The sequence below is a fragment of the Macrobrachium nipponense genome, chromosome 16 (assembly GCF_015104395.2).
Source record: "Macrobrachium nipponense isolate FS-2020 chromosome 16, ASM1510439v2, whole genome shotgun sequence".
NCBI classification, from domain to species: domain Eukaryota; kingdom Metazoa; phylum Arthropoda; class Malacostraca; order Decapoda; family Palaemonidae; genus Macrobrachium; species Macrobrachium nipponense.
The window spans coordinates 32,888,638-32,908,377 of record NC_087209.1 but is presented as its reverse complement, the minus strand read 5'-3'; the positions used below and the strand labels follow the sequence as shown (position 1 = coordinate 32,908,377).

The window sequence follows — 19,740 nt, the reverse complement described above, 5'->3', positions numbered from 1 at the left end:
TCTTCCTTAAAGCCAAATTTAGACAACGAACCTGACCTGCTTAGAGCCTCCACACTTGGGCCTTCAGAGAAGGCGTTACTGTTCTGTATGAACTGAATTCAATGTAGAATTTAAGCCAAAGGCCAAGCACTGGGAACCGATGAGGTTATTCAGTGCAGGAAGAAAACCTCACAGTTCCACCATGACTCATTTGTTAGGAGAGGGCGGAAAGTAAGATGGAAGAAAGAGAATACGAAAGGAGGTACAGTAAAAGGAACGAAAGGGGTTGAAGTTAGGGGCCGAATGCACACTTCAAAGGAACCTCAAGGAATGCCTACAGTGCACCGCATGAGGTGCACTGACGGCACTACCTCCCTACGCGCGTGCATGTGTATGAGTGATGGACATGCGTGTCTGTGGGTTTCGTGTGTACTAGTTTATTTATAAACTCTCCTACTCATGTCATGCTTCCGATGCCACACATCAAACCTGTGCCACCGTGACTCGCGCCAAGTAGGCCGATAGCCTGAGGACAGGATTACAGTGTTCAGAAGCAAACGTCATTTCCCCTCTGAATGTGACCCACTAGGTAAAGGAAGGTATTTCCGTTGAATCTAGGTGAGTTCGCGTGAATTTCCTGAAACCTTCCTTTCACTTAAGCAAAGCTGATTAGGTCTTAAATCATCAATCGGGAATTACTGAAAAATAGTCCTACTTTACGTCCATAGCATCAATGATTGTATATATGCATATGTGTGTGTAACTATACATACACACACACACACACACATATATATATATATATATATATATATATATATATATATATATATATATATATACAACCACTGATGCTATGGACGTAAAGTAGAACTATTTTTCAGTAATTCCCGATTAATGATTTAAAAACTGAATCAGCTATATTATAGTTTATTTATTATATATATATATTATTATATATTATATTATATATTTTATATATATATTATATATATATATATGTGTGTGTGTGTGTGTGTGTGTGTGTAACACCAATATGCAGTTTCTATCAGGGGTTCACTTCTAGGAAAAGACAATGGTGATTGCCACATTCATTCTTAAATCGCTGCTTCGTGAACGAACCCCCAGGGCATAAAACTTCTACAACACTACACAGAGGGAACACCAAAATTATGTCGAACCCCGGACACATGCTGCGCCATTAACTTTTATCTTGAATGTACACTCACTCATTACTGGATGTCTGAGGCCTCTCCTCTCTAACATATACCTCTTTCTACTTCTCCAAAAACAGCAGTGCTTAGATCCGTACCCGCCCAGAAAGGCTGTCACTCTCATTCTGTTCTAATCTTTGCCCCGCACACACTCACTATTACAATTTTTTCTCATGTCACAATCAATCTTTGCCTTATATCTATACTTTGCGTTCGTCCGCGGAGTCTCCCCCATCTGGCTTCAGCTACACCTTCCCAGACACCATCATTTTTGGTCCTGCCTAGTTCCTCGTTGGACGAGTGGGTTATGTGCTTGCCACTGATTCGGTAGTCCAGAGTTCTATTCCCTGCTCTGCCAACGTGGAATCAGAGGAATTTATTTCTGGTGATTGGAAATTAATTTCTCGATGTAATGTGGTTCGGATCCCACAATAAGCTGTGGGTCCCGTTGTTGGATAACCAGTTGGTTGCTAGCCACGTAAAAATATCTAATCCTTCGGGCCAGCCCTAGGAGAGCTGTTATCTAGCTCAGTGGTCTGGTTAAACTAAGATATACTTAATTTTGGTCCTGCCCATTCCTCCGCACATGGACCTTTCGCATTTGCTCTCCCTCAGGTTCCTTCAAACTAACATATAATGTATCTAAGAGTCTTTTAACAGAAGTATAATGAATCTTAGGGTTTTTTTAATCACATATAATGGATCTAAGGGTCTTTTAAACAGACATATAATGGATCTAAGGGTCTTTTAAACAGACGTATAATGGATCTAAGGATCTATTAAACAGACATATAATGGATCTAAGGGTCTATTAAACAGACGTATAATGTATGTAAGGTCTTTTAAACAGACATTTAATGTATCTAAAGGTCCCTTAAGTTTAAACAGACATATAATGTATCCAAGAGTCTTTTAAACAGACATAATGTATCTAAGGGTTTTTTTAAACAGAACATATAATATAGCTAAAGGAACTTGGTCTCACTTCAGGTTTCCTCTCCGAACAAATAGGCAGCTGTATCTTTTCTTCTCGCCAGCACCACAACTACCAACAATCAAACCCCAGAGATATACTATCCTTTGACTCTTCTTGTAACTTACAAATAGAGGGTATAGGATACAAACCCCATGACCTTGCCAACTTGGTAACTCTCACACCAGAAGGAGCGAAAACACTGCCATTTCCTGCCATTCTAGGGGGGTAGGAATGATTGCCAGTGACGTCATGTGACAAGGCTCACCTGCCGTTGTGGGGGAATTTCCACCCTAGGGATCTTACAAACCTTCTCTAAGGCCCTGTCCACACGGCCGAGCTTTGCTCGACGAACTTTGTTCGATGTGACGTCAGAAGCAGAGAAACTGCAGTAAAGTTCTGACTTTTCCCGCTGTTTCTCCGCTTCTGACGTCACATCGGACAAAGTTCGTCGACCAAAGCTCGACCGTGTGGACGGGGCCTAAGAGCGTCTCTGCTTTGGGGTATACTGCAACTACACTCAAACCACTGGGCTTTTTCCGTTTTTACAAGGGGACCGGTTTCTCTCGACTCTCAGAGACATAGACTTGGCCGAAACAAGGAAACGGTGCTGATAGATGGAAGAACAAAATGAATTAAATTGAATATGGAATTTAGGCCCAAGGCCAAACACTGGGACCAGTTATGTCATTCGGCTCTGAAACGGAAATTGAGTAAAAGGTCTGAAGAGTGTAACAGGAGGAAAACCTCGCAGTTGCACTGTGAATGAATTGATAGGAGAGGGTGGAAAGAAAGAAAATATGAAAGGAGGTATAGTAAAATGAACGAAAGAGCTTGCAGCTAGGGGACGAAAGGACGCTTCAAAGAACCACTAGTAATGTCTACAGTGCACCGCATGAGGTGCATTGACGGCGCTAGAAGAACAAAGAACAAAAAATAGGCCTACTTAATAAAGACGAATAAAGGACAAAAATTTATTGCATGATCATAAACTTAGCAGAATGTTTTATCTATATCACCCCGTAGGTAGGTAGTGCCGTCAGTGCACCTCCCGTGGTGCACTGTAAGCATTACTTAAGGTTCTTTGCAAGGTCCCTTCGGCCCCTAGCTGCAACCGTTTCCTTTCCTTCTATTATACCTTCGTCCATAGTTGCTCTTCCATCTTACTTGCCCTCCCCACTCCTAACAACTGTTTCAACATCATGTTCAGAGTTGAATGACCTCATAGGTCCCAGTGCTTGGCCTGTGGCCTAAATTTTATATTCCACTTCCAATTCTATCTCTATCAAAATAAGCAATTCTTCATACACGTTCAGACTTTGTGCAGAATACAGATATGATCGAGAGAGAGAGAGAGAGAGAGAGAGAGAGAGAGAGAGAGAGAGAGAGAGAGAGAGAGAGAGTCCTTGGAAAGTCAGGACATTACACCAGCAAATGACGTCACATCCGGCACTTATGGCGAGTACTTTCCGGCATCCTACAAAAAACAAAAAACAAAGGCCTCTCGCGCTGTTCCGCAGAACAAATGCACATTGACACCAGGAAGTGGGAAGATATTATTATTGTAAATAAAGCGCAAAAGTTTATCGTGTGCAGCAACAACAACAACAATGGTAACAAGTACAACATTAACAACCAGCACTCATAGACTTCTTTATATAGATTTTTGGCATTATGCCAAGCGCTGGGGCAACTAAGGCCATTCAGCGCTGAAACGGAAATTGACGGTAAAAGGTTTGAAAGGTGTTACAGGAGGAAAAACCTCGCTGTTGCACTATGAATCACTTGTTAGGAGAGGGTGGACAGTAAGATGGAAGAAAGAGAATATGAATGGAGATACAGTATAAGGTATGAAAGTAGTTGCAGCTAGGGGCCGAAGTGACGCTACAAGAAACCTCAAGTATTGTCTACATTGCACCGAAAGAGGTGCACTGGCGGCACTACCTCCCTACGGGGAGCACTCATAGACGAACGAGATTTTGATGCAGATGTAAAATAATCAAAATTGAACATTCAGCAGTGAAATGATAAGAACAAATTTCATATCCAATTCGCATTTCCCTACAGGAAAGATGTGTAGCCTGAACTGTTGGTAAAGGATAACGGACAATTTCGAGGGTTAATATTTGTCAAGGGCCCAAAAACGTCTCAGCCCATTACTGTACATCCATGTTCGTTTGTGTCTGTCTCTCGATGATGCAAAGAAGTGGAACAATTATTAATGAGTGATACTACAAGAAAGAGCTGTTCGTGGATACTGCGATACTTTAGCCTTCAACTATGTGAGACACAGTGAGAGGGAACTCTGAGTGCCTACTTTTTCCTCAAACTAAGAGCAGAAAAGACACCTACAAAAGAAAAATAAAAAGCTCGGGGTATGTATTGATATATACCATCACCAATCAAACAAGGCGTAAAATTTGAAGAGAGGAATGTTTAAACTCGGGCTATAACTCGACAGAACAGCACTAAACACAAAACGGATATCATAAGGGGGCAAAAACGCGTCAAGTAACAACACTGCTATCTCTCATTAAAGCAGAGCCAAGTACAAAGATGAGATTAAAATCAGAATAAGTTTTTTTTAAAAACTGAGCTCTAAATTGCCTCAGCATCGCAAAACCAAGTTTAGCACAACAAAATCAAAATTTCCAAAACCTCAAACACCAGCACTAGACCCACAACCAACAGTCAAATAAAAACAAATCAAAACAAGACTGTCGTCAAAACAAAAAAGGGGAGAGCTAGAATAAGAGGAAAATAAAACAAATGGGAAACGGTGAAGCAAAGGGGAATTTAAACCAAAATAAGGAGGCTAAAAAGACAAAAAGAAGCCCAAACCAAACAGAAAACGGTAAGCATAAGGAGAATAAAAAAAAGGCTATTAAGACGAAGAGAAGTACAGAACAAATAGAAAACAGTAAGCAAAGGGAATTAAAAAAAAATAAAAGAAGAGGCTGCCATGACAAAAAGAGGCACAAACCAAATAGAGAACGGTGAAGCAAACGGCAATTTCAAAAAACTAAAAAACCAAAAAATAAAATAAGAAGCTGCCATGATAAAAATAGGCATAGACCAAATAGAAAACAGTGAAGCATAAGGGAAATTAAAAAAAGAAAAAAAAAAGCTATCATGACAAAAAGAAGCACAGAACAAATAGAAAACAGTGAAGCAAAAGGGAATTAAAAAATAAAAGGCTGCCATTAAAAAAAGAGGCACAAACCAAATAAAAACGGTGAAGCATAGGGAAATAAAAAAAAGAAGAAAAAAAGCTATTAAGGCAAAATGAAGCACAGAACAAATAGAAAAGAGTGAACCAAAGGAGAATAATAATAATAAAAAAAAGATAATATATGAGGCTGCCATGACAAAAAGAGGCACAAACCAAACAGAAAGCGGTGAAAGCAAAATGCAATTTCAAAAACCCCGGCTGCAACTTGACAGAGAGTGCCGGCGCCGACAAAACTCCGCGCCATAATACCAATTCACCTACGCGCGTCGCTCGCTCCGCCTAAGACGGCGGCTGACTTTTTCTGTCGTGGGTGGCGCATGACGTCAAGCCAGTATTGATGGGCGCGAAGGGAAGGCGCTTCAAAGGGCAAGATCTTTTTTACCGGAACACGGATGTGTGTTCGGCTACCACGTTCCAATTTTCGAATGACTGGTTATGGCGTCAAAATTTAGTTTCTCTCTCTCTCCAATTATGGTCACAATGGATGTGTGCTTAATATATTTATGACCATTTGGGGAGAGCGGGCTTTTTCTTGTGAATTTTAGTGCAATAATAATAATAATAATAATAATAATAATAATAATAATAATAATAATAATAATAATAGTGGACAGTTGCTTGACACTCTGATGACTACTTTGTTATCGACTAGTTTCGTATGATTTAGATTTAAATAATAATAATAATAATAATAATATAATAATAATATGCGGAAAAGCTCCGTCTTTTGTTTCGTCACGGATTCCGATCCCGAGCGTCTCCAGCGAGCACGGGCAATTTTAGGACTGGGATCCGGCACTCCCATCGTTACCCGGAATTCACAAATTACGGCACTAAAATGATTTTATTAGCGCTGCCATTTCGTCCTCGTCTCGCTGGCATTTTTTTTTTTTCACGATGAAACACGAGCTCAAAACATTTTGCTTCTTGGTTACATCAGGACAAAAATGTATCTATTGTAAACGAGAGGAAAAACATCCTAACGGAATTTTCATTTAAGTTGGTTTGTATTTTCAGTTTGCCTGCTCTCTCTCTCTCGCTCTCTCTCACGCACAGACACGTACGCACGTACACCACACAATATATACTATATATATACTGGTGTTCATATTATATATATATATATATATATATATATATATATAATATATATATAATATATATATATATATATATATATATATAACTACACACATTTATTGCTATATTAATATATACATATATATGTATACTTACAAACACACACACACATATATATATAGTCATCCAATGTGTTCATTACTCACATGATAAGAGGTCGTGATTAAACTTCGCTGATAACAGGAGTGTTTCAAAGTTCACATCCTGACGCAAGCAGTGACCTCCTAAAATACCATGACACGAATGGACCACACCTACTGATTTTGCATGCCAGTCGAAATGTAATCAGGTATTTTTAGAAAATAAATGTGCTCGAGAGAGAGAGAGAGAGAGAGAGAGAGAGAGAGAGAGAGAGAGAGAATTACTAAATGTTATAATCATGGCATGCATTCATTATCATATACCTTAGTACTATAATGCTATATGAAACGTAATGCATAATCACATATTCGTTATTCTCAGGGGGAATTATTTCCATTGACCCTTACTGCTTGCTTGAGGTGTCCGGTGTTGTTCAGATGACGCCACTAATTCTTATTTATAAAGAAATTTATTGACATCAAGATCCATTAAACTGGATGACTTTATAATTCAGGTAAAACATTTTGATTGCTTGTTTGCCTTTTTTTAAATACACGATTAAGCATATATTTGATGACAGATGTATCTGGATCCGGAAAATTTTTGCTGTGTTTATGAATACTGATTTTTTAAAGTCAAATAATGACTGAATTTCCGGACTGATAAAAATTTGGGCAAAGTTAAGGATCTAAGACAGAGGTAGCCAAACAGTCGATCGCGGCCACTTGTTTGGTCGGTCGCAGTTCCCCCACAATCCCATATAAACAAACAAAAACACAAGCATATATATCTATATATGTGTGTGTGTGTGTGTGAGGCAATTGTACTCATGTTTATCGTACTATGGCGCTGTTTGAAATTTTTTCCACGTATAATATGTGATTATGCAGTATGGTAGATCGTAAAAGAGTTTCAGATTTTGTTGATAATGTGGCACTGGATTATGTTCTGGGTCGAGATCCGGTAATACTTTTCCATAAAACCCTTCTGGATGAAACAAGGATTAATGGCTATAATAGATTCACATTAACCGTCCATTTGATGTCTAGGCCAGTCCCTTACGACACTCCTGACTGGCTGTTGATAAGCCAACCACACGGCTGGAATTTCTGAATATACCTCAGGAGAGGTCGAACATACATCCTGCCTATGTTCGAGAGACTGAGTGTTTCCAGCCCTGTGACTGGCTTATCAACAGCCAATCAGGAGCGTCGTAAGGGACTAGCCTAGACATCAAATGCACGGTTGATGTGAATCCTCTTTAGTTCTTTAGAATCTGCCCGTGGTCTAGCCACTATAACTGGTTCACTTAAGGTAGATTCTTGAGTGAGCCCTATGCTATACGAGACGTTAGTTTAGGCGGCCGCTGATTGGCTAGGAGCTGCCTACCTCCCGGTATCAGCCAATCAGCAGCCACCAAACAACAAACGTCTCTTAAGAACTAAGGCTCATCCGAGAATCTACCTTAAGTGAATCGGTTATAGTGGAAACTTCATTTTTGCGAAGATTTGCGTTATATTTAGGCTTTCTTATTATTTCAAGCGTATTAACTTCCCAAAGCTTAGCCTTGCCTCCTCGACCCTCTTTTACACCATCATCTTGGTCGAAAGTTGCAACAAGCTTAAATAGAGCGCTAACATTCGCGGATTGAACACTCCACTGGTAACCATAGACCCACTGTCGCTCTGTAGATCTAGCCATTTAATCCCTGTTTCATCCGGAAGGATTTTAAAACAAATATTTCCGGATCGAGATCAAAAACGTAATGCAAAGCCACTTTACCAAGAAAATCTTGGATCCTTAAGCCCAGTCTACACGGTCGAACTTTGCCCGGCAGACTTTGTTCGATGTGCCGCCAGAAGCGGGAAAAGTCAGAACCTTAATTGCAGTTTCTCCGCTTCTGACGTCACATCGAACAAAGTCTGTCGGGCAAAGTTCGACCGTGTGATTTACATCATTGCCAGAATTCAGTCATTATTTGATTCATCCAGACACTTAAAAAAAATCCTCAGCAACAAAAATTCCGTAGTTAGTTAAAGCAACCACTAAATATTTGCTTAATCCTGTATTCAGGAAGAGAAACAGTCAACATGCTTTATCTAGTCATAAAGTCGTCTACTTTTATGGATTTTGCTGTCAATCAATTTCTCTATAAGTAAACGAATGTGACGTCACGTGAGCGATACCAGGTACCTCAAGCAGGCGAAGAGGCTCGGTGGAAATAATTTACATGAAACTGAGAGCATCAAATGGCACCGAATACATTGAAACCACCGACAAGCAGTATTGATCTCTGGCCTGAAAATTGGGAGTAAAAACTGGGAGAGAGAGAGAGAGAGAGAGAGTGGGGGGGGGGGGGGGGGCGGGGCGGGGGAGCTAATGCTTCCTCCGTTTGTTTCAAGAATAAATTGCAAAATGTAAAAAACTGACGTACTGAAAATGTACCTCGTTCGATAATGTGTGTGTATATATATATATATATATTATATATATATATATATGAATGAATATGTAGCTATGTATGTATGTATATATGTATGTATGTATAAGGCTTACACAATTCACTGGCAAATCCTCAGACGGCTCCAGTTCATTTTTTTTTTTTTTTCTTAGATTGAAAAAGCACTGGTGACGTTTGAAGATCTTCCAGTGAACTGCGGAAGCAATGCGTCCAATAACAACAGAAGAGAATGAAGTAAAGACTGCGTGTGTTTGCAAACAAAACATCGATTAACACCTGGTACAATTGATTCATGGTTACTATAAATGGCGTCACAAATATTAACAAATATTAACGGGCATTCTGTCTATCCATCTGAGGAATTATCTAATATAAAAAAACTAATTTAAAATGATTGAATCAGCTGAAGATGAAAGTTTGGCAAGTCTCCTCTCCTTTCCTTCTAGCAAATACTTTTGCCCCATGGAGGCAAATTGCCGCTAACACCAGTCTCCCAAGGTCAGCGACACGCTTCGATTATGAAATGACTGCGCACTGGAACTATGCGCAAAGACCGCGCGACAATGACTGATAGCACTCGGAGAAAGGAAATTCCTTTCCCATGATACATATGTAAAACAGCGGGAGTATTCAAAACAAATGAAATGAATTTAACTGAATAAAGAATTTAGGCCAAAGTCCAAGCCCTGGAACCTATGAGGTCATTCAGCGCTGAAACGGAAATTGACAGTAAAAGGTTCGAAAGGTGTAACAGAAAGAACACCTCGCAGTTGCACTATGAATTAATTGCTAGGAGAGGGTGGAAAGGAAGATGGAAGAGAATATGATAGGAAGTACTGTAAAATGAACGAAATGGGTTGCAGCTGAGGGCCGAAGACACATTGCACCCCGTGAGTTGCATTGACGGCACTGACCCCGTACAGAGATTCTGAAGAAAGGCTTACCGGGAAAATATATGTAATGTAAGAACCTGAGAGAAAGAACTTCAAAATATCCTTATATCTATAGCACCTATAGGCCTATCTCCATACAAAAGAAAAAACTTATCTATGTGCGCCTATGGTCATGAGAGAGAGAGAGAGAGGAGAGAGAGAGAGAGAGAGGCTATACTCTTCACGTGGTGAAAGAGCTGGAGTTGAGTAACAACAGGAATAATAGTTGTGACATCTTACGAGAGAGAGAGAGAGAGAGAGACAGAGAGAGAGAGAGAGAGAGTATTTTGTACAGCAGTGCTCAGTTTGTAATACATCTCTCATTAATTAAACTTACATTAATAGTTAAACGGCGAAACTGACGCGATTCATTGCATCAGTTTTCGTTAGGTAAAAATAAGCCTAATGATTCAGTTTCCGATTGGGATTCGAAGTCCTCCAGCATACTCCACTTCTCTCTCATATGCCTATGTAAATATACATACATGTGTTAAACTACAAACTACTACAAATATCCCTTAATATCCAATTCGCTCTACCTCGAAATTAATATATTTTCATATATATGAATTTATATACACAGATATTCATGTATAGTCTATATAATGAGAGAGAGATTACACCTAATTATTTTCTTTCTTCATGGGGAGTGTTTTGTTAAAATCTATTGTTCAGTCCTTGATTTAAGCAGTATATAGAACCACCTCATTATCAATTATTGTACGGGGTCGAAGCTAGGATTGGTGAACGGCATAGGACTGGCAGTTTCAACCTAAAATCCTAGCAATTGATAGGAACGGTAATGCTTTCTGGAGCTTTATATAATATAATATATATATATATATATATATATATATATATAATAATATATATGTGTGTGTGTGTGTGTGTGTGTGTGTGTGTGTGCGTGTGTATATATATATATATATATATATATATATATATATATATATATATATTATTTCATGCATATTCACACACAAAAAAAAACACTTGAGAGTTGAATACATAGGTGTCTGTTATCGAATAAAGTACTCAGTAACATATAACAAAACAACAAAATTAAGTTAAATGGCAAATGACTGATACTGTAACGACCAATCAACAATTTGGCCAGTTATCAAACTCAAGCCAAGAAGCAATAGGTACGTCTCTTATACAAAACCAAACTGGTTTGTGAAATTTTACTGAAATCCAAACTAAATGCTTATAGGTGAAAATAGCATTTAAATTACCGACTTAATGAAAACAAAAAAACTGGATTTAATTACCTCTTGATAACGCGGATCATCCTGTGAAAAACGCGGGAGATTTCGAACTGGGTTTAACAAAACTGTTTATAATTTTCAAATTGAACGTTACGGTAAACGATCCACAACGTCACCATACAGTAAGCAAAGCCAACCACCTACAGAATACCAAATTACTGAAGATCAGTCAACAGTGTAATCGGCGATGCGCACACACAAAGTCGTTCGAAAATCGTAGCGCTACGATACGTGCGGGCCGACGGACAATATACAACTGACGTTTACAAAATTAAGTGACGGCAGCGAAACTCCGAGAAGTCTCACCTGCAGCTAACGACACCACCTCATGACGTCATGGATGTGTTTCCAGCGTTCGAAATATGAACTATTTTTGCCGCTTGCAGAATGGTTTCCTGATCTTCCAAATATTGCATGATAGTAAAATTGTTCTTATGCTTGATTAAAATGCTCATAACCAAAGTACGGAACTTTCTTACTGTTGGAAAAAAATTCAATAACGTTTGAGATACGCCAATCGATTACTCCAAAGCTTATCGCACCCGGGGAGATCATTTTACAAGGATATCCCTCGCTTCCTTAGCGATATCCTACGCATCTATTGAAGGAATCCCATACAATGACTTCTCTTATGAAACTAGGAACGTTAGAACTTTCGTAGATGGAGCATAAGACTCATGGAGCATAGTTGTTTGTCTAAGAATAGGCCCATTTATTCAGATCTAGATGACTAAAGTTAAGGGGCATTGCCGCCAAAAATCGTGATGTCGAGTTGGGAAAACTGTTTCTGATATTATGATTCACTCACTCACAATTTCCTTGAAATTGCGTCACGTGTTTTACGTAGTATCGCATAAATTAGGCAGACTTTAGAACAGAAATGGACATACCAGTCCATATCTCGTTTTCCCAGTAAAGATCACCCATATTCTCTCTCTGTCTCTCTCTCTCACATACACACACACACATACACTATAACATTTATATATATATATATATATATATATATATATATATATATATATATATATATATATGCGTATATATGTGTCTATCTGATTTCCGAATCTTAGTCTGGCTCTCTTTATATATATATATATATATATATATATATATATACATATATGTATATATATATATATGATATATATATACATATATATATATATATATATATATATATATATATATATATATATGCGTATATATGTGTCTATCTGATTTCCCAATCTTAGTCTGGCTCCTTATTTATTATATATATATATATCCTATATATATATATATATATATATATATATATATATATATATGTGTGTGTGTGTGTGTGTGTGTACGTACGCATTAAGCTACACATGTCCTTTAATATCTAACTCGCTCTACCTCGGAATTAATGTATTTTCATATACGTTAACTGAAGGTGAATTTTTTTATAGTTGATAAGAGCCAACGAATTCCTTATCAACTAAAAGAATTCCCCTTCGGTTAACATATGAAAATATATTAATTCCGAGGTAGAGCGAATAAGATATTAAAGGACATTGTAGCTTAATCCGTATATATGAATCACGGTGATGTGATAACTCATATACTATATATATATATATAATATATATATATATACATATATATAATTATATATATATATATATCTTATTTCTTCACATTTCTCCTTTGCCAACCATTTTGATCAACTTTTTTTTATCCGCCGTGCCGGTGACTGTATATCATAGCGTTATTGACTGATTCTATTTGTGAACTGTGCAAAGTGGGGCAGATTTCCTGTATATTTATTCTCTCATTTGATTTCATTTTTATCTTATTTCTTCAAAATAAATCCTTTTCACTTGATGGAAGAATTCGTAAACATATGCGTCCTGAAAATGATTCATTCAAGTCCGGGCAGCTAAAAGTGGTTTGTATGCAATGCTGGACGCGGAAGCAAAATGCTGTCTTCTCTTAGCGCAATCTGAGACGAATAAGTAATTTCATCACTGAATAACATATTTCCTTCAGTTATTTACCACCATCTACCTCCAGAATGAATGAATCGTATTGTTATTTATTAATTGTAATAGGTCCTTCATGAAAGTTTTTGCGATGCCTATTTAAGTCACGGAATCAAGACTGTCTCTTTTTCTCTCACCCTTCGTGCGCTTCTCTCTCTTCATATGCTTACTTTTTCCTTTCTGTTTCTTTCCTCTCATTCTTTTTCCGTAGTATCTCATTCTGTTATTTTCTCTTCATCTTATGCTGGGTTCCTTTTTTCCTATTCTGTTGTTCTCGCCTTGTTTTTCCCCATCCTGTCCCTTTCCTGCTTATTGTGATTCTTCAGCTGATAGTGAGGATTGAAAGATGCCAGATTTTAAAATTATGAAATTTCAAGTGTTCAACTTCCTAAAGAAAATATAGATGATATAAATACTTAAGAATACTCGTTTTTGTCAAGCAATTGACGCTGCTTGTGATTATTCAAATTGCAGTGATGGACCAATGCATAACCAGAATTTAGTATCGTTAGGACTGTAGTGAATAATTAACACAGACACCGGGGAATGTTCGTATACGCTCAAAGGTATTACGGGCTGCTATTTGTTCATATCCGTTGCATCGCTACTACGCGGTAAGTATTTGTTCGTTGATTTATTTCTCTGTTTAAAATAATAATAATAATAATAATAATAATAATAATAATAATAAAGGTTTCAAAGAAAACTCATAATCAAGAGTCAATAAAATGGGAAAGGAAAAAGTCCACAGCAATATTTGTTCGTTGATTTATTTCTCTGTTATAATAATAATAATAATAATAATAATAATAATAATAATAATAATAATAATTAATAATAATAATAATAATAATAATAATAAAGGTTTCAAAGAAAACTCATAAACAAGAGTCAATAAAATGGGAAAGGAAATCCACAGCAATATGTCTGTTTGATTTTGTTATTTAAAACGTATATTTTAAATAACAAAATCAAACAGACATATTACTGTGGATTTACATTCTCAATAAATGTTTCATTGGCCTAGCTATGGATTTTCACGTAGTTGTTGCTGTACCAATAAGACGGTTTCCAAATTTAGTACCATATACAACCCATATATATATATAATAATATATATATATATATATATTATAGATAGATATATCTATACTATGATATATATGTATACACCAGATGTTTCGAAATTAGAGGCCCGCCCCCTCCACAGAACAAATGGAAAGTTATGAAGATTTTTTCCTATAGCCTATCTATAGTAATATGTTTTGGCAAGTTGCTGCCTGTGTTTGGTCTCATTTTTCAAACTGCTATGACTGCATTCTATTCTTACCACACTTCTACCTTCACTCTACGCCATCATCTACCATAACTCTACCATCACTCTATCATAACTCTACCAGTGGATTTTCCTATCTAATTGTCCCTACATGTATTTATAGACTTCTGCTTCCTTCCTAACACAAGTACATTATCTTAAGTTTCTATTAAGCTATTTTTCATTTCATATTTCTTGTATTTTCATACTGAGTGACGGAGGTTGATAACGACTCAGAGGAAATCAGATAGATTGACCGAATCTGGGCTATAACCTTCAGAGAGGCCAGGGATGCTGGCGCATCCTTCATTTCACGTTTCTGGATAGCTAAATACATTAAAAGAGATGAATCCTTTGTCAAAAAGAAACTGTGAGAATCTTGGAAGGCTTGAAGTCCTTTCTCAGGAGTCAAAAGACATCATAGCTGAGGCAGTGGGTAGACCAAGAAAGTCTTTACGTAAATTGGTGCTTGAACTAGAAACAAAAAGGGGAAAGAAGAGAAGTTATAGTTTCTGTATCGTGAGTTGAAAAAATCTGGTATCAAGCCATTTCATGTTGTCAGCAAGCCCAACATCACTCAGCAACAGAAAGAAGACCGTGCATGGTTTTGTGGTTCATTTCTTAAAGATTTGGATGAAGCTGACTTTCTCCATGTTGCCGCATCAGATGAATTCTTCATTTACGCAGTCAGGAAGCCAAATCATAAAAATGACATCATTTGGGCTGCAAAGTTGGATGAAATCAGTGATGACATGCACTATCGCCAAGTTGTGAAATTTCCTGAATGTTTGGGAATTTTTCTCTGTTTCACAGCCAAACGGTTAATGTAGATCATCAAAGAAAAAGGACAGTCATGGAATGGCGAATACTTCAGAGAAACTGAGCTTACTGGTGGAGTATTTCCTATCCTCAAAGATCCTGAAAATATGTTATCTGTTAAAGAAGTCCCATTTTTGCATGATAAGGCACCATGTTTCAAGGCTGTTCAGACACAGGAGCTGCTTCGAAACAGTGGTATCAATTTCGTCTCGTCAAGTGTATTTCCTGACCTTAATGTGTGTGAAAACATTGGTAGTATCTTAAAGGATCGTGTTGAAGCGCGCACAGTGAACTATGATGGTATACCAAACCTTGACGACCTGCGAAGAGAGGTGACCGAAGTGCTCAGGGAAATGGAGTTTGAGTCTCAGCTTTTTTGCAATTAGCTAAAATCATACCTCTCAAGAATGCAGGCTGTGGTACAGGCAGATGGAGGCCACACAAAATATTAAATACTCAGAGAGAAATGTAAATAAATACCTGTTCTGAATTACTTTTGTTTTTGTCCATATAAAATATAGTTTATGCTGTAGAGGGGCCCTCTAAATTTGAAACACCCTATATATATATATATATATATATATATATATATAGATAATATATATATATATATATATATATATATATATATATATATATATATATATACAGAGAGAGAGAGAGATCGTGTATATGTGCAACCAGCTACAACAACAGCGTGGCGCCATAGCCAGTGAAGTGCGCAGCAACCCTAACCAGAGGAGGAAGTTCATCCAGAGAGGAAAGGGCCGCTGCAGGTGTCGAGAGACAGCCAAGCAACAGGCCACTAACCCCAAAGCCGAACTAAATGCAAGACCTGTGGGTACACATACCACAAGAACAAGAGCTGCCCAGCAACACGTGCAAAGTGCAACAAATGTCAGAAGATTGGACACTTTTCATCGGTGTGTAGATCCGGATCGTCAAAAGCAAGCAAAGTGGAAGTGGAGCCCATAACAGTAGATCGGGTAGAATCAGCGACTTTGGAGACTTTCTTGGGTCCATGGACACATCTAATGACAAGCCATGGTATGCAGCTGGAAGTTGGAGGCAGCATCATGTCCAATGATAGTTACCAGAAGTTAAGGCAATGCCCACCACTACAATCAACGAAGCTTACTCTCACCTCTCCAGGCGGAAGTGTGCAGACGGTGGGGGAGTTCACCGCCAAAATCACTTATAAGGGGACTGCTTATGGTGTTAAAATCATCGTGATTGTGGGAACAGGTTCAATTTGCTGGCAAGGGACATTATCGCTAAGATGCAGCTTGTTGCATATCTTGAAGAGGTGGAGCAGTACCGGAGTACAATGAAGACAAAGCCAATACACATCCATGTAAAAGACAATGTCAAGCCAGATGTGTGCCCCTCCCCCTGATGGAGAAAGTCAAGGCCGAGTTGGAGAGGATGCAAAAGTGTGACGTCATCACCCTATTTACGGAACCAACAGACTGGTGCTCGGCCATGGTCCCTGTACTGAAGAAAAATGGCAATGTTCGCATATGTGTGGACCTGAAGAATCTAAACACAGCAGTACACTGTCCACACTTTGCGCTCCCAACGCTTGAAGACATAGGGCCTAAACTGGCCGGCTCAAAGGTCTTCTCAACCCTGGATGCAGCATCAGGTTTCTGGCAGATGCCGTTGGAAGAGGAATCTCAGGGACACAACTTTCATCACACCATTTGGTGGTAGAGTTGTTCGGAGCTGAAGAGGGGGTAGAAGTGATCATCGATGATGTTCTGGTCCTTGGAAAAGACCAGGAAGAGCATGACTGCCGTCTGAAGAAGGTGCTGAAGATCGTCGAGGAGGTAGGCCTGACCTTGAACAAGAGCAAATGCACGTTCAGGGCATCTGAAGTGTCCTACTTTGGTCATCTGGTTGGGGAAGATGGCATCAAGCCCCAACCAGAAAAGACAGAGGCGATCGCCAATTTGCCTCCACCGAAAGATATACACGAGCTTAAGAGCGTCATGGGCATGTCCAATTATCTTTCCAAGTTCTTGCTGAACCTGTCCAGCACCATGAAGCCTATCTTAAGCTTCTTGAAGAATGATGCACACTGGGCATGGGGACCGGAGCAGATCAAGTCATTCCATGAGGCCAAGCAGCTGGCGAGCCATGCCACAATGCTCACCTACTTTGACCCAAAAAGCCGATGACCATCAGCGCTGATGCCAGCTCCTTTGGGCTGGGTGCTGTGCTCTTACAGCAGCAATAAGTTTCCAAACCAGTCGCCTAGTGCTCCAGGACCTTGACGCCAGCAGAGCAGAGGTACGCCCAAATAGGGAAGGAGTGCCTGGCAGGAGTGTGGGCATGCAAGAGGTTTTCTCAGTACCTGACCGGGCTCCCAACCTTCAAGCTTTTCACGGATCACAAACCACTGGTTCCACTCTTATTGTCCGAGAGCCTGGACACAGGCCCCCTGAAGTGTCAGTGCCTACTGATTAGAATGATGAGATTCAACCCAGAGCCAGTGTACGTGCCAGGCAAGAGCCTGGTAATTGCAGACGCGTTGTCTGCAAACCTCTGACAATGGCCCATGCCGACGACCGAAACCAGGAGATTCGTAGACTTGCTGTCAGTCTAGACGGTCTTGTGACATACGGTGACAAAATAGTAATACCCGAAGCAATGAGGAAAGACATTCTGGACAGACTCCATGAAAGCCACCAAGGGCTCACAAAGTGTAAAGAGAGGGCTCAGCAGAGTGTGTGGTGGCCAGGCATCACCAGACATATCACAGAGCTTGTCAGCAACTGCCTGGAGTGCCACAAGAAAAGACCATCACAGCAATATGAGCCTCTTTAGCCAACAGAATTGCCAGAAAGAGCCTGGCAACATCTAGCAACTGACTTAATGGAATTTAACAAGAAGCATTACTTAGTCATAATTGACTATTACAGCAGATGGATCGAGATGAAGCCACTGGCAAGTAAAACAGCAGCAGCTGCAGTCATTGCCAGGATGAAGGGAGTCTGTACGGTCAGACAATGTAACTCAGTTCATGTCAAGTGAATATGCAAAATTTGCCAAACAATATGGATTTGACATTGCCACATCAATTCCACATTTTCCACAATCAAATGGCCTGGCAGAAAGAGCAGTCTATATTGCCAAGAGGGTCTTGCAACAAGAAGATTCAGATGTGACCTTGCTGAACTACAGGAACAGCAAGCACTCTACCACAGGCATGAGCCCAGCAATGGCACTCATGAAGCGCCCCCTGAAAGGCAGGGTACCTGTAAATGCAAGAGTACTTAACCCAAGTGTGGAGGAGGGAGAGAGGTTAGCAGCCACTGACAAGGCTGCCAAAGACGGATACAAGTACTATTATGACCAATGCCATGGTGCTAAACATCTCCCTCAACTTCAACATGACCAGCCCGTACTGCTGAAGACAGAAAACCAGAAGGGCTGATCGCAACCAGGCATTGTCATCGAGAGTGATCAGGCCAATCGCTCCCACGTAGTAGAAACAGCACAGGGAATGTTCTGCAGGAATGCAAAGCATATCCTAAAAGTGCCTGCATTGCCGGCACCAATAGTCCCTCTACCAGAGCCTGAGGATCCATGACCGGCACCGGTGCAGGAATCACCACAAGTCATGGCGCCTGCGACACCAGCGCAGCCTGTCATGCCGCCTGTCAGACAGACCAGTCAGCGGCCAAGGAAATCACCGTGCCGTCTCATAGAGGATGCATAGGAAGTGTTTAATAAAATAAAAAGTACCCCATACAATAATGGTCATGTGCTAGTAACCTCTGACCTTCAAAGGATACACACCTGTGCATTTACAGTGAACTTTTATTTGAAATATTGCTGATTTCAAATGTGCTACCATTTCACTATTATATGCGTTCATTTACGTGTGTGCTAATTTTGATTGATGATTCATAATATTAATGATACAGTCGCACATTGTGCAGAAACGCAACTCAGTAGTTAGGCTATGACTATAATAATTGCACCATCATGTGTCAATACATTGTATAGGGTTGTGTGTGTGACATAATGAAAAAAAATTAATTTTGTATAAGGGTTGAAACGTTTAAAGTTAAATTTTTGTGCCAGCAGATATGTTATGAATTATTATTTTGCAATATTCAAAAGGCTGTCAATTTAATCGTATAGTTTAAGTTCTTCCAGAAGGGGAAGGTGTCATATTCTCTACTACTACTACTACTACTAGTCTTGTCACGCATGCGCAGTATTGCTCTGGTTGTTTTTCCCGCTCTACAAGATCAACATGTATTTTATTCAGTGCCAAATAAATACGATATAATACGATCTGTCTTCGTT

The 19,740-nt window shown here is 39.2% G+C and overlaps 1 protein-coding gene across 5 annotated transcripts in view; it reads right to left on the bottom strand.

The window, feature by feature from the left end:
• The window catches only part of LOC135195644 (uncharacterized), a 144,542-nt gene extending 133,000 nt beyond the window's left edge, over nt 1-11,542 (bottom strand). For all 5 annotated transcript variants that reach the window (XM_064222012.1, XM_064222014.1, XM_064222015.1 and 2 more), the window contains exon 1: nt 11,284-11,542. The gene's annotated coding sequence lies outside the window, so the exon portion shown is untranslated. The remainder of the gene's footprint in view (nt 1-11,283) is intronic.
• Nucleotides 11,543-19,740: the final 8,198 nt, after the last annotated feature.